Source organism: Sus scrofa, chromosome X (genome assembly GCF_054392235.1).
Source record: "Sus scrofa isolate SSC_HxYL_T2T_F1_AM1 chromosome X, Sscrofa_HxYL_maternal_Yorkshire_Landrace_v2.0, whole genome shotgun sequence".
NCBI classification, from domain to species: Eukaryota; Metazoa; Chordata; class Mammalia; order Artiodactyla; family Suidae; genus Sus; species Sus scrofa.
Genome location: NC_139401.1, coordinates 59789960 through 59803198, shown reverse-complemented (window position 1 = coordinate 59803198; position 13239 = coordinate 59789960).

Here is a 13239-nt window from a genome sequence, read left to right as displayed (position 1 = left end):
TGATGTTCGCTGTGGGTTTGTCATATATGGCCTTTATGATGCTGAGGTAGGTTCCCTCTGTCCCCACTTTATGAAGGGTTTTGATCAGAAATGGGTGTTGGATTTTGTCAAAGGCTTTTTCTACATCTATTGAGAGGATCATATGGTTTTTATTCTTCAGTTTGTTAATGTGGTGTATCACACTGATGGATTTGCAGATATTGAAGAACCTTGCATCCCTGGGATAAATCCCACTTGATCATGCTGTACAATCCTTTTAATGTATTGTTGGATGCGGTTTGCTAGTATTTTGTTGAGGATTTTTGCATCGATGTTCATCAGTGACATTGGCCTGTAGTTTTCTTTTTTGCCGGTATCTTTGTCTGGTTTTGGTACCAGGGTGATGGTGGCCTCATAGAATGAGTTTGGGAGTGTCCCTTCCTCTGCAATTTTTTGAAATAGTTTCAGAAGGAGAGGTGTTAGCTCTTCTCTAAATGTTTGATAGAATTCACCTGTGAAGCCATCTGGTCCTGGAGTTTTGTTTGTTGGAAGTTTTTAAATCACAGTTTCAATTTTAGTTCTTCTGATCAGTCCCTTCATCTTTACTATTTCATTTTGGTTTAGTCTTGGAAGATTGTACTTTTCTAATAATTTGTCCATTTCTTCTAGGTTTTCTATTTTATTGGCATATAGTTGCATATGGTAGTCTCTTATGATCCTTTCTATTTCTGTGATGTCCGTTGTTATTTCTCCTTTTTCATTTCTAATGTTATTGATTTGAGTCTTCTCTCTTTCTTTCTCAAGAGGTCTGGCTAAGAGTTTATCCATTTTGTTGATCTTTTCAGAGAACCAGCTTTTCATTTCATTGATCTTTTCTATGGTTTTCATTGTTTCTACTTCATTGATTTCTGCTCTGATCTTTATGATTTCTTTCCTTCTGCTAACTTTAGGTCTTGTCTGTTCTTCTCTCTCGAGCTGCTTTAGATGTAAAGTTAGCCTGTTTATTTGAGCTTTTTCTTGTTTCCTGAGGTGGGCTTGTATTGCTATAAACTTTCCTGTTAGAATGGCTTTTGCTGCATCCCATAGGTTTTGGAGTGTCTTATGTTTGTTGTCATTTGCTTCTAGGTATGTTTTAATTTCCTCTTTGATTTCTTCAGTGATCCATTGGCTGTCTAGCAGCATGCTAGACATGTTTGTGGTTTTTGCAGGTTTTTTCCTTTCTTTCTTTCTTTTTATCTTTTTGCCTTTTCTAGGACCACTCCCATGGCATATGGAGGTTCCCAGGCTAGGGGTCGAATCAGAGCTGTAGCCAGCAGCCTACACTGGAGCCACTGCAACGCAGGATCCAAGCTGCATCTGTGACCTACACCACAGCTCATGGCAATGCTGGATCCTTAACCCCCTGAGCAAGGACAGGGATCAAACCTGCAACCTCATGGTTCCTAGTCAGATTCGTTAACCACTGTGCCACCAAGGGAACTCCCAGTTTTTTTATCTTGTTGTTGATTTCCAGTTGTATAGTGTTGTGGTAGGTAAGGATGCTTGATATGATTTCAATGTTCTTAAAGTTACCAAGGTTGGCTTTGTAGCCCAGGATGTGATCAATCTTAGAGAATGTTCCATGTGCACTTGAGAAGAATGTGTATTCTGTTGCTTTTGGATGGAATGTCCTATAAATATCCATTAAGTCCGTCTGGTCTAGTGCTTCGTTCAGGGCCTGTGTTTCCTTATTGATTTTCTGTCTGGATGATCTGTCCATTGCTGTCAGTGGGGTGTTCACGTCCCCCACTATGATTGTGTTATTGTTGATTTGTCCTTTTAAGGTTGTTAGCAGTTGCCTTATATATTGTGGTGAACCTATGTTGGGTGCGTAGATATTTAAAATTGTTACATTTTCTTCTTGGATTGATCCTTTGATCATTTTCCCTTAAAATATTCTTCATTTTAAAGTCTATTTAGTCTGATATGAGTATTGCTACTCCAGCTTTCTTTTGATCCCCACTTGCAGGAAATATTTTCTTCCATCCTCTCACTTTCAATTTGTATATGTCCCTAGAAGGGAAGTGGGTCTCCTGAAGACAGCATACATATGGGTCTTCTTTTTGTATCCATTCAGCCAGTCTATGTCTTTTGGTTGGGGCGTTTAGTCCATTAACATTTAAAGTAATTATTGATATGTATGTTCTTATTGCCATTTTATTAATTGCTTTGGATTTGTTTTTGTTGCTCTTTTTTCTTCCCTTCTTTTGTTCTTCCTCTTGTGGTTTGATGACTGTCTTATTGCTGTATTTTTGTGGATTTTTATTATTTGTGTGTATCAGTTGTAGAGTTTTGGTGTGCACTTATTCTGAAGTCTGATGTAAGAGTCTATATATATATATATATATAAGAAAGAAAGGAAAAAACCTGCAACCTCATATATATATATGAGATTGTTTTAGGTTGTTGGTCTCTTAATTGCAAGTTCACCTCCAGTGTCCTGCATCTGTACCCACCTCTTCTCATGATTTCTGATTTTGGTGGCATAATTGTGCATGGATGATTTCGTATCTTTACTGTATATATTCCTTTACTGGAGAGCCTTCTCATTTGTGGTATTTTCGTTTCCGGTTGCTGTGTTTTCTTTTCTGCCTAGAGAAGTTGCACTAGTATTTGTTGTAAGGCTGGTTTAGTGTTGCTGAATTCTCTCACCTTTTGCTTACCTGTGAAGGTTTTGATTTCTCCTTTAAATCTGAATGAGAGCCTTGCTGGATAGAGTAATCTTGGTTGGACGTTTTTTCCTTTCACCACGTTAAGTATATCATGCCACTCCCTTCTGGCCTGCAGAGTTTCTGCTGAAAAATCTGCCGATAACCATATCAGGGTTCCCTTGTATGTTATTTGTTTCTTTTCCCTAGCTGCTTTCAAGATTTTATCTTCATCTTTAATTTTGGTCAGTTTGATTAATATGTGTCTTTGGGTATTCCTCCTTGGGTTTATTTTATATGGTACTCGTTGTGCTTCCTGGATTTGAGTGAGTGGTTCCTTTCCCATGTTAGGGGAGTTTTTGGCTATTCTCTCTTGGAATATTTTTTCTGCCCCCTTCTCTCTCTCTTCTCCTTCTGGCACCCCTATAATACAGAGGTTAGTGCGTTTAATGTTGTCCCAGAGTTCTCTGAGACTCTCTAAATTGGTTTTCAATCTTTTTTCTCTTTTCTGTTCCACACCTGTAATTTCTACTAATCTGTCCTCCACCTTGCTTATTCGTTCTTCTGCCTCCTGTATTCTGCTGTTAGCTGCTTCTAGTGAGTTTTCTATTTTAGTTACTGTACTTTGCATCTCTTCTTGTTTAAGTTTTATATCTTGTATCTCTCTGGTCACTGTTTCCTGTCAGTTATCCATCTTTGCCTCCAGTTTTTTTTCCAATGTCTTGCCTCATCTTCAGCATCAACAGTCTAAAGTCTTTTTCCTGGAGGCTGAGAATCTCCTCATCACTTAGCTGACTTTCTGGGGTTTTTCCTTTCTCCCTCCTCTGAGTTATACTTCTCTGTCTTTTCATTTTTATAGGTTTTTGGTGTGTTGACCTTTTTACAGATAATAGAGTTGTAGCATCTCTTACTTCTGGTGTCTTCCCCCCCTTGTGGATGAAGTCAGTATTGGGGCTTGCTGTAGGCTTCCTGATGGGAGGGGCTGATGCCTGCCCACCGGTAGGTGGAACTGATTCTTATCCCTCTGGTGGGTGGGACTTTGTCTCTGGATGGGTTTAGAGGTGGCTGTGTGCCTGAGGGGTCTTTAGGCAGCCTGTTTACTGATGGGAGGGGCTGTGATCCCACCTGGATTGTTGTTTGCCCTGGGGCTTCTCAGGGCTGACTGATGGGTGGGGACAGATTTTCCCAAAATGGCACCCACCAGAGAAAGGCACCCTCCTGAGTATTCCCAAGAGCTTTGCTTCCAATGTCCTTCCCTCATGACAAGCCACATTCACCCCTGTTTTCCCAGGATGTCCTCCAAGAACCTCAGTCAGGCTTGACCCAGATTCCTATGGAGACTTGACTTTACCCTGGGACCCAGTGCGTGTGAATGTCTGTGTGTGCCTTTTAAGAATGGGGTCTCCATTTCCCCCAGTCCTGTGGAATTCCTACACACAAGCCCCACTGGCCTTCAATGCCAGATGCTCCAGGGGCTCTTTCTCCCAGTACCAGATCCTCACACGTGGGAATTTGATGTGGGGCTCAGAACTCTCACTCCTATAGGTGAGTCTCTGTGAACCAGTTAGTTTCCAGTCTGTGGGGCTTCCCACCCAGGAGGTATGGGGTTGCTTATATCATGTAATCACCCCTCCTACCTCTTGATGTGGCCTCCTCTTTGTTTTCTGGAGTAGGATATCTTTTTTAAGGTTTCTGGTCCATTTGGGTAAAGATTGCTCAGCCTTTAGTTGTGAATTTTGTTGATTTTAGGAGAGATGTTGAGCTCCAGTCCTTCTATTCCGCCATCTTAATCCCATCTCCCTCAGTGCCTTTTTTATTACTTTTCCATGCATTATATTGACTTTCCGTTGCATTTGGACAGTTAGCAATGCATGAGTGATGCTGGAATTGATGGGTCCGAAAGGGCCCATTGGCAGATCTAAAAGGAGCAAGTGGATAAGGGTCTTCTTTCCATTCAGCCCACTTAACCTTTCCATCAGGAGTTACCAGTGAATCAGTAAGAAAAGGGGGCCTGGAGCATTTTCCTCTCCTAACAAGGATACCAACTTGTTCACTTCTCACATTAGATAATATTATCACATTTTGTAGTGGGCCTGGATGGACTTTGCTCTCTCACGTTCAGCACCATTTTGTGGCTGAAGCAGCAAAGATTTTATTTTTAAATGATAAGCCTATGGATCAGACAGTATACTGTAAACCTGGCTTAACCTTCATGTTATTGAAAGCTTGTAAATAATAGGTATTAGACAATATGTTTCCCAGGATGGATTTGGAGAAGAGCAAAATTAAGAGAGAGACAGAGAGATGGAACCTGATTGGTTTTTTAATAAAAATAATAAAATGGACTCAGCAAATTAAACCTTGAACTTGAACTATTGATTCATATCATATTCACACTTTTTTTTCCCCACAAAGCCTTTCTTTTTGCATAAAATACACACAACCCAGGAAAGTTTAATAGAGCACCATGATGGCTCCAAAGACACATTCCTGTATATCATGAAGAATCTCCTGTATAGGAGATTCAAGAGGACAAATTCAGTCCAGCTCAGTGATTCTTGTTAGCATCTTCTTTGTGCCTAGCACTGTGCTAGCAACTGTAAGGAATTTGACGATGTTGCCACTTTGAAAGGGGGGAAAGGTGTTGATTTAATCCACAACCACACTTTTGTGGTGTGGCTTCATACAGCCAGCCCTATTCTAGGAACTATGGTGCACAGAGAGGAAACTGAAAGAAGAAACTTGAAGAAGTGTTCACCCTTTAGGGAGCTTAGAATCTAGTTGGGAATAACAGTGGGATAGGAAACCTTACACATAGGAAACAGAGTAGCCATTAATTGTCAGGCTCTAAGTGCAACTAGGTTTCTGAGAAGAAAGAGATGGAAGTGGACTGGTACATTTGGAAAGGGGGCAAGGAGGGGTTGCAAAACTGGGACTAGAAGGGCAGGTAGAACTTAGACAGAGGGGAGGAGGAAAGATATTCTGAGGAGAATGAGGAAAAAGTGAACATGGGCACCGAGATAGGAGTAAGAATGGTAAATATGGGAAACAGCAAGGAGCACTCTCAGCACATGAAGGAAAGAACTGTTGATGACATCATAGAAGTGGCCTCATGGGGCCGTGAAGGGCACAGTGGACTAGAAACCACAGGGCTCAAGGCACAAAGGTATTATCCTGGTTCTGCATTTACTATGCAGGGGGACTTGGTTAGGCATGTTAGCTGCTTTGTGCCCCAATGCCTTGACTTATTTGCTGTCTTGTGAGCATACTGGCATTAGCATGCTATTCTCTCATCTTTGTAAATGTCCACAAGAGATGATACCTAAAGAAGTGTTTTTTTTTTTAACAGTAAAATCAAAATCAAGACCCCTTCTTACATGTTGTATTATACCAGCAAGATGGAGAAATGGCTCCCGAGTCTATATTAGGACTAGTCTGTTTTCTAGTCTGCTATAGGCAGAAAGTGACTTTGTGTGGGTACAGGGGATGCCAGTTAGTTGATATGAAGGCAAATTTTGCCTCTGAAGAAGGCCAGGCCCAGGAGCCTGGATACTGGGGAGAAAGATTAGCCATGTGATAGGTGTTTTGGGGTTCTCTGAAAGAGGCTCCTGGTCTCTGACATCAGATGAAACAGGTGACAAAACTGTACATGAAGGTCAGTGAGGTGTGGTAGAAAGATAACTGGACCTAGAGCAAAATGTATCTGAGATCAGATTTTAGGGCTTACCCCATAAATATGTGAACTTAAGCAAGCAATTTTCCATCTGTCAGTCCCAGTCTCCTCATCTGTCAAGTTGAAGGAAAAGCAGCACCTGTCCCACGTCTTAATTGAGTGAATTGTTGCAGGGATCTAATGCACATGTGAGAGGTTTCTGTAAACTCTAAAGTGGTAGGACAACTTGGCTTAATTTTTTTTTCTTGTTAATAAAATGAAAACCAAGTTTTCTGACCAATTACAATCTACTATTTTAGCATGCTCTGTCATTGTTTCAGAAAGTTTATATTTCAGAGAGCTAGCTGTACCTTAGGACAGTATCAGCACAGTAGTTAGGCTGAATTCTTAGAATTTCTATATAATTATATCAGAACCTAAACTTAGGATGAAGGTCACAGAGTCATAAGCTGTTGGAGGAAAGAAAGAAAATTTTTTTTAGGCCCACAGGCAAAAACAAGGGCAGATTCCCTCAGCTCTGTTTTACTCTGCCTGTATGCAAGAACACAGAGCTCAACAGGGTTTTCACAGTATTCTAGTTACAAAAATGCTCCCACTCAGCTTCACCGCTTTACAAGTGTAAACATTTAATAAACAAAAACCTCAATTAAAATAGAGTAGGGAAAGCATTCACATCCTATGATGACAGCCCAGTACAAAAAGAAGCAAGACTTCCTCCCCTTGCCTGTCGAGAGCTTGAGCAGTGAGACTGTCAGGTCTCAGCCAATGAAAAGTCACTATACTTGGAAATCTCAATTCTTCCAATGGATTCTTTCTTTACTGTAGTCCTCCAAACCTCCTTTCCACCTCTTTGAAGGAGTTCTCTGCTTGTTGTGGGGGACTTGCACATGCCTCACCATGGTTACAGACCCCAGATTACAATTCTTTATTGATCCTGAATAACACCCCCCCTTTTTTTTCTGGGGAAATATCTGGTATTCTGGTGTTCTATTTGCTTTAGGTCAACTTTTTGGCGGCCCATATGAGGCTCCAGAGAAGACCCCTGACTAATTCCAAGGCTGGTGAACAAACAGATGTGGTATCCACATTTAGCCCATTGTTGCTCTCTGCTTTTCTTATTGACCCTGAGGTTTGAGGGTTAAGTCTTTCCCCTGGATCCATGCTTCTGCCCTCTTTGCATTTTTGAAGCCCTCTAGGTTTTGTTTGGGATCTATTTTAAAGCTTCTTCCTTTCTGGTTAAGGCCATGCTCTGTCTGTGAGTACTCATTTGGTACTTGAATCCAGTTTTTGAATTCAGTCTGTTGCAACTGGAACTGTGTTGGCCCTTGGCCTGATTCCTTTAGGAACAGGGGCTGTTCCTCCTGGAACTGGCTACCCTTTGACCCCTTCCTTTTAGAAGCAGTGCTGACCTATTGGAACATTACTGTTAAGCCTTCAGCCTAGTTCCTTCAGAATTAGGCTGTTTTATTAGAGCTGTGCCGAGGGGCCGTCAGCCTGGCTCCCTTGGGCCCAGACTGCTCCCATAGAACTGGCTATTGCTAGGCTTCCAGGCTGTTTTAGTTGTTTGAGCTGTTGGAGATTTTTAGGCTGTTTGAAAATTATGCTTTGCTCAAGAGATACCAGTTATTTTTCAGGGCACCTCCCACCTATTATAAAGACCCCAGTTGATTTTGTGTTTAAAAAACATGGTGCTTTCTCACATGCATTTCTAACTAAGTGGATTGACCTAGTCAAAGGCAATTTAGAACATCAGTGGCCATTATGGGGAACTTTTGAAATCCCCAAACTTGTTTTCCTTAAAACCAAGGACAACCTTAAATTAGGTTTCATGGACAACCATAACTCTAAAATTTCCCAAACTGAATGGAATGCTTATTTTGATTGCTATTTTGAGGCTTCCAAATATTATCAGGAGCCTATACTTGCCTCTCTGCAAAATGAGATTTCAAGATTAACTGAGGCAAACAAACAATTAAAGAAAGAAAAGATGGGTTCTGAAGCCTTGTGCTCCTCTTCTCTGGCCCCTCGTGCTCAGGTCCTGCCTCAGGCACCATCTTCCCCCTTCCCTTCTATACTGCCTACACCTCCTCCTCAGTTCCCCCTTACTTGACAAACTTACATTTTCCCCTTGAAAATCTCCCTGGCCCACTTTTCTCTGGAACCATCAGAGAGAACCTGCCCCTTTAAAACTAAGATTTCTGAGGATCCAGAGGCTAAACTTTTATTGCTATTTTTTTTTTTAATATATATATTCCCTGGGCTGAAGCTGCACTACAAGCCACAGCCAAAGATTTTCACAAAATAACTGAAGCACCTCACAGATTTGCTGAGGAATTTAATATGGTCATTCAAACTGTTTCCACTTATGTCAGCTAGCTCATATGCTTGTCAGTGAAGGTCAGGCCCAGCATTGCATGGAAACTTCTAATTGAGAAAAACATCCCAAGAGGTCTCTAGAATTACAACCCGGAGACCAGCCCACTAACTTTTATATGATCAGGCTTGGGCAATCACTAGGTGACATCACTGGGCAATACCTAGGGCTTCTCTGAGGCCTGCTGATTGGAACAAAATTCAGGCTTGCGCATAAAAATCTGATGAACCTGCTCATGACTATTACAACTCACTTCAGTTTGTTTTTAAAGAAAACTCTGGTCTTCCGATGTTGATTCCACCTGGATAGGTTTTAACTCTATGTTTATTAAAGGGCTGAACTGGGGCCTTCTGCTTCTAATAAAAATAGCCAGGATGGAATGGGAAACTACATCTACCCCATATGTAGTTAATCTGGCAAACCAGCTCTTTCACACTCTAGAGGAGTCGCCTAAAAGGAAGACCACTAAAATTCTTAATCTTCAACTCCAGCAAATAAAGGCCCCTAAACAAAAACAAAACCCTCCTATTTTTCTGCTATTATTGCAAAGAGCTAGGGCATTGGAAAAGAGACTGTTACAAATTCAAGTGCTTCATGTGCCTTCAGTTCCCCCAACAGCCTTTCCAACATCCTCCCAGTTCTCAAAGAAGAAGCTCCAAGGGACTACAGGGGCGCTTCCCAATGCTCCCTCTTAATCAGCTTGGAGGAATACTGCCCTAGATTGGAGATGACTCTTCCAGTCCTAATTGACACTGGAGCCACACTCTCGGTGCTCAAACCCACTTCTAGTAAAGAGGCCACTGCCTTGGAGTACTAAAGTAGTTCAAATACTGGGGATCTCTAATGAACCTCAAAAGGTTTCTGTCTCTGAACCTATACCCTTTTGTTTAGGCCCTTTGAGAAATACACACCCTTTTCTCCTTAATTACCCAGCTCTGATCCATTTAGTAGGCTGAGACTTTTTAGGAAAGCATTATATGGGAATTTTTTTCTCCCAAGAAGGAGAAATAATTCCAGAATTTGACAGTAGTTATCACAGCAGCCAACCAGGAGAATTAAATGACCCTTTGACATCTTTAATTCGCTCTGTCTCCGATGGCACTAGAGCTGATTCTGGAAACACTGATCAATTGTCCTTACTGAATCCACCACCACCCTCCGTGTAGGCCAAAATCTCAAACTGCTATTGGCAAAATTTACAGCACACCTCCCATTAAGATTCATATAGATACCTTAAAACCCTTCTCCAGTATAAATCAATACCCTATAAGTAAAGAAGCCCTTCAAGTTGTAAAGCCCGTAATAGAAGACTGCAGTGGCTCAAGGTCTCCTTGTCTCTTGTACTAGTCCCTGTACTACTCCTATTTCACCAGTGGGAGATCCTAAGGGCTGAAGGTAGAGGTTTGTCCAGGGCCTCTGAGCAATAAACAGCATTGTCGTCCTTCAAGACCCCTTGTTCCTAACCTTCATTTGCTACTAACATCCATTTCTACCAGAAGCAAGTTCTTTACTGTTATTGATTTATGCAGTGCATTCTTTAGTATTCTAGTTGACAAAGCTAGCCAATCCTATTTGCCTTTACTTGGGGAGAAAAACAATTCACCTGGACAGTAATGCCTCAGAGTTTTACTGAGAGTTCTTATTTCTCACAAATGCTGAAGGCTTATCTGGGTGATATAAACTTCCCTAGGCGTTCTCCTTTGTTGCAGTATGTGAGTGATCTTCTTCTTTCTTCTCCTTTCCAAACCTCCTCACAAGAAGACAGCATCCAATTGCTAAAGCTAAAAAGCTAGCCTCAAAGGGACACAAAATTGCCAAGGAAAAATGCAGTTCTTAATACTTAGAGCCTCTCATGTGATATCAGAACAAGGGCTACACCTAGATGCAAATGGGCTTCATGGTGTCCTAAGTTTCTCCACACCCAAAAACCAAGCGCCAACTGCAAAGTTTTTTTCTCAGGCTAGTTTGTTACTGCTGAAATTAGATTCAAAATCTCTCTTATGACCAAACTTCTGTATGTTTTATTAAAAAGTAACAACCTTGATCCAATTTTATGCGAGGAATCAAACAACATAGCCTTTAAAAGGCCTTAAAGGAGAGTTTAACGAACCTGCTCATCCTTGGGCATGCCAATGACCAGATTCCCTTTTATCTTTCTGTATATGAAAAGGAAGGAAACATCCTTGGGCACTCACTCCAAAGCCAAAACACAGGAACCACAGGGCATCATAGCCAGCAACTGGGCCCTGTGGCATGGAGATACCTCCCTTGCCTTAGAGCTATTACCACCACTGCCCTTTTGGCTAAGGCCACTGAGAAAATGAGGAGGAGGATCACCCCATTTAACCATTTTTGTACCTCATGCAGTAGAAGCCCTCCTGAATTCTCATCATGCTCACCATTTCTCAGTCAGCCTCCTCACCTCCTATGGAGGCCTTTTGTTAACTGCTCCTCATATAACTCTTTTACATTGTAATGACCTTAACCTTGCTACTCTTCTCCCCTCCCCCGCCATCACTGTCGCCGAAACAAAGCCCCTTACAACTTCTTATTGCTGACCGATTATGATTATCTTCAGGAAATTCCTTTGGGTTACACTGACTTCTCGTGGTTCACTGGTGCTTCTTATTTAAAATAAGACAAGGGCAAATGTTGTGCTGGGTATATACTGTTGCAACTCCTTTTGACATTGTTGAGGCAGCACCTTTACCTATGACTATTTCAGCCCAACAGGCTGTACTGTACACTCTTATGCAGGCTTGTACTTCAGCCAAGGGCAAAACTAACAATATTTATACCAATAGCAGATACGCTTTCAGAGTAGCTCATGATTTTGAAACGCTGTAGAAGCAACATGGCTTCCTTACTTCCAGGGGAAATAAAATTTCAAATGGCCTCTATATTCGGGGATTGTTGGATGCAATAGTTTGCCTACCATTTTAGCTGTTATTAAGATCCTGAGGCATTCTAAACTTGATGCCCTGGAAGCTAAGGGAAATCACCTTGCTGACGATTCTGCAAGGAATGCTGCCCTTAAAGAAATTGACAGTAGCCAAACCTCTGTCATGGCCCAAAGGGATATTTCCCCCAAGTTATAACTTAGAAAAACTGGCTAGAGAACCCCTAACACTTGGCCTCAGAAAAGGAAAAACAAGATTGGATATTCAACAATTGTTGGTTTGATAAAAAGAGAAAGCTCCAGGAGTTCCCATTGTGGCTCAGGGGATGTCTCTGTGAGGATGTGGGTTTGATCCCTGGCCTCACTCAGTGGGTTAAGGACCCGGTGTTGCTGCAAGCTGCGGCATAGATTGCAGATGCAGCTTGGATCTGATGTTGCCATGGCCGTGGTGTAGACCACAGCTGCATCTCTGATTCAACCCCTAGCCCAGGAACTTCCATATACCACAGGTGCATCCGTCAAAAGAAAAAAGAAAAAGCCCTTATTCGGACCAAATAGCAACCCAGTTTTGCTGCAGACTAAAATTCCCATGCCTCATCACTGTTCATGCATTAAGCTATTGGTCAACTAACAAAATGATAGCACTGATGAATAAATATTGCTGGGGAAACATTAACAAGGGCGCAAAAAGTGCCTCCCTCACTTGTGCCACTTGTCCAACACGCAACCCAGAGAAATCCATCTGTGGCTGCTCCTGGACATTTTAAACTGCCTAATGGACCATTAGATCTGGGCAAGGGATTTCATACAACTTCCTCCATCTTGTGGATATAAGTAAGTTTTAGTCATGGTCTGTATGTTTTCACACTGGACTGAAGCCTTCCCTTGCAGACAGGCTACTGCCTCTTCTGTAGTTTATCTCCCTCTGGAAAAACTTACCCCTACTGGGGGAACTCCTCTCAACTTTCATAATAATGATCAAGGAATCCATTTTACTGGTAAGGTGCTTCAGTGCAAAAAGTCTGCACTGTTTGGCCTGTTTTACAACACCTTCACTGCATTTACCACCCTCAATCCTCTGGTTTAGTCAGATGTACTAATGGCATTATTAAGATTCATTTGGCAAGATGTGTAGAGGCCCTCAAAATATTTTGGCCAAAAGCACTGCCACTGGCCCTTCTGAAACTCAGATCCACCCCCCACCCCCCCACCCCCCACCAGAACACCAAAAGTATTACTCGGGATGAGTCACAGGATGCCTGATGCACTTGGCTCCTGCCTCTTTTGACCCACAACTGATAAAAGGAAAGATACTCTGATATTGCCAAGGCTTAATTGTTTCTATTAAAAATAACCATGTTTTGGTAGAGCAATATTTTCACTGTGTGCTTTCAGGAGATGAAGACATCGTTGCAACCCGGAGATTTCATCTATTGGAAAAGACACTTCCAGAATGACTTTCTTCAGTCTTGCTGGGAAAGGCCCCTTTCGGGTACAGCTAACCAACCCTTGTGCCACCAAGCTCCAGGGAATAGGCTCTTGGATTCATGTGACACATCTAAAGAAAGCACCAATCCTCCAATCCTGACTGGATCTGCACATCCCCTGCTGACCTGAAAGTAAAGAT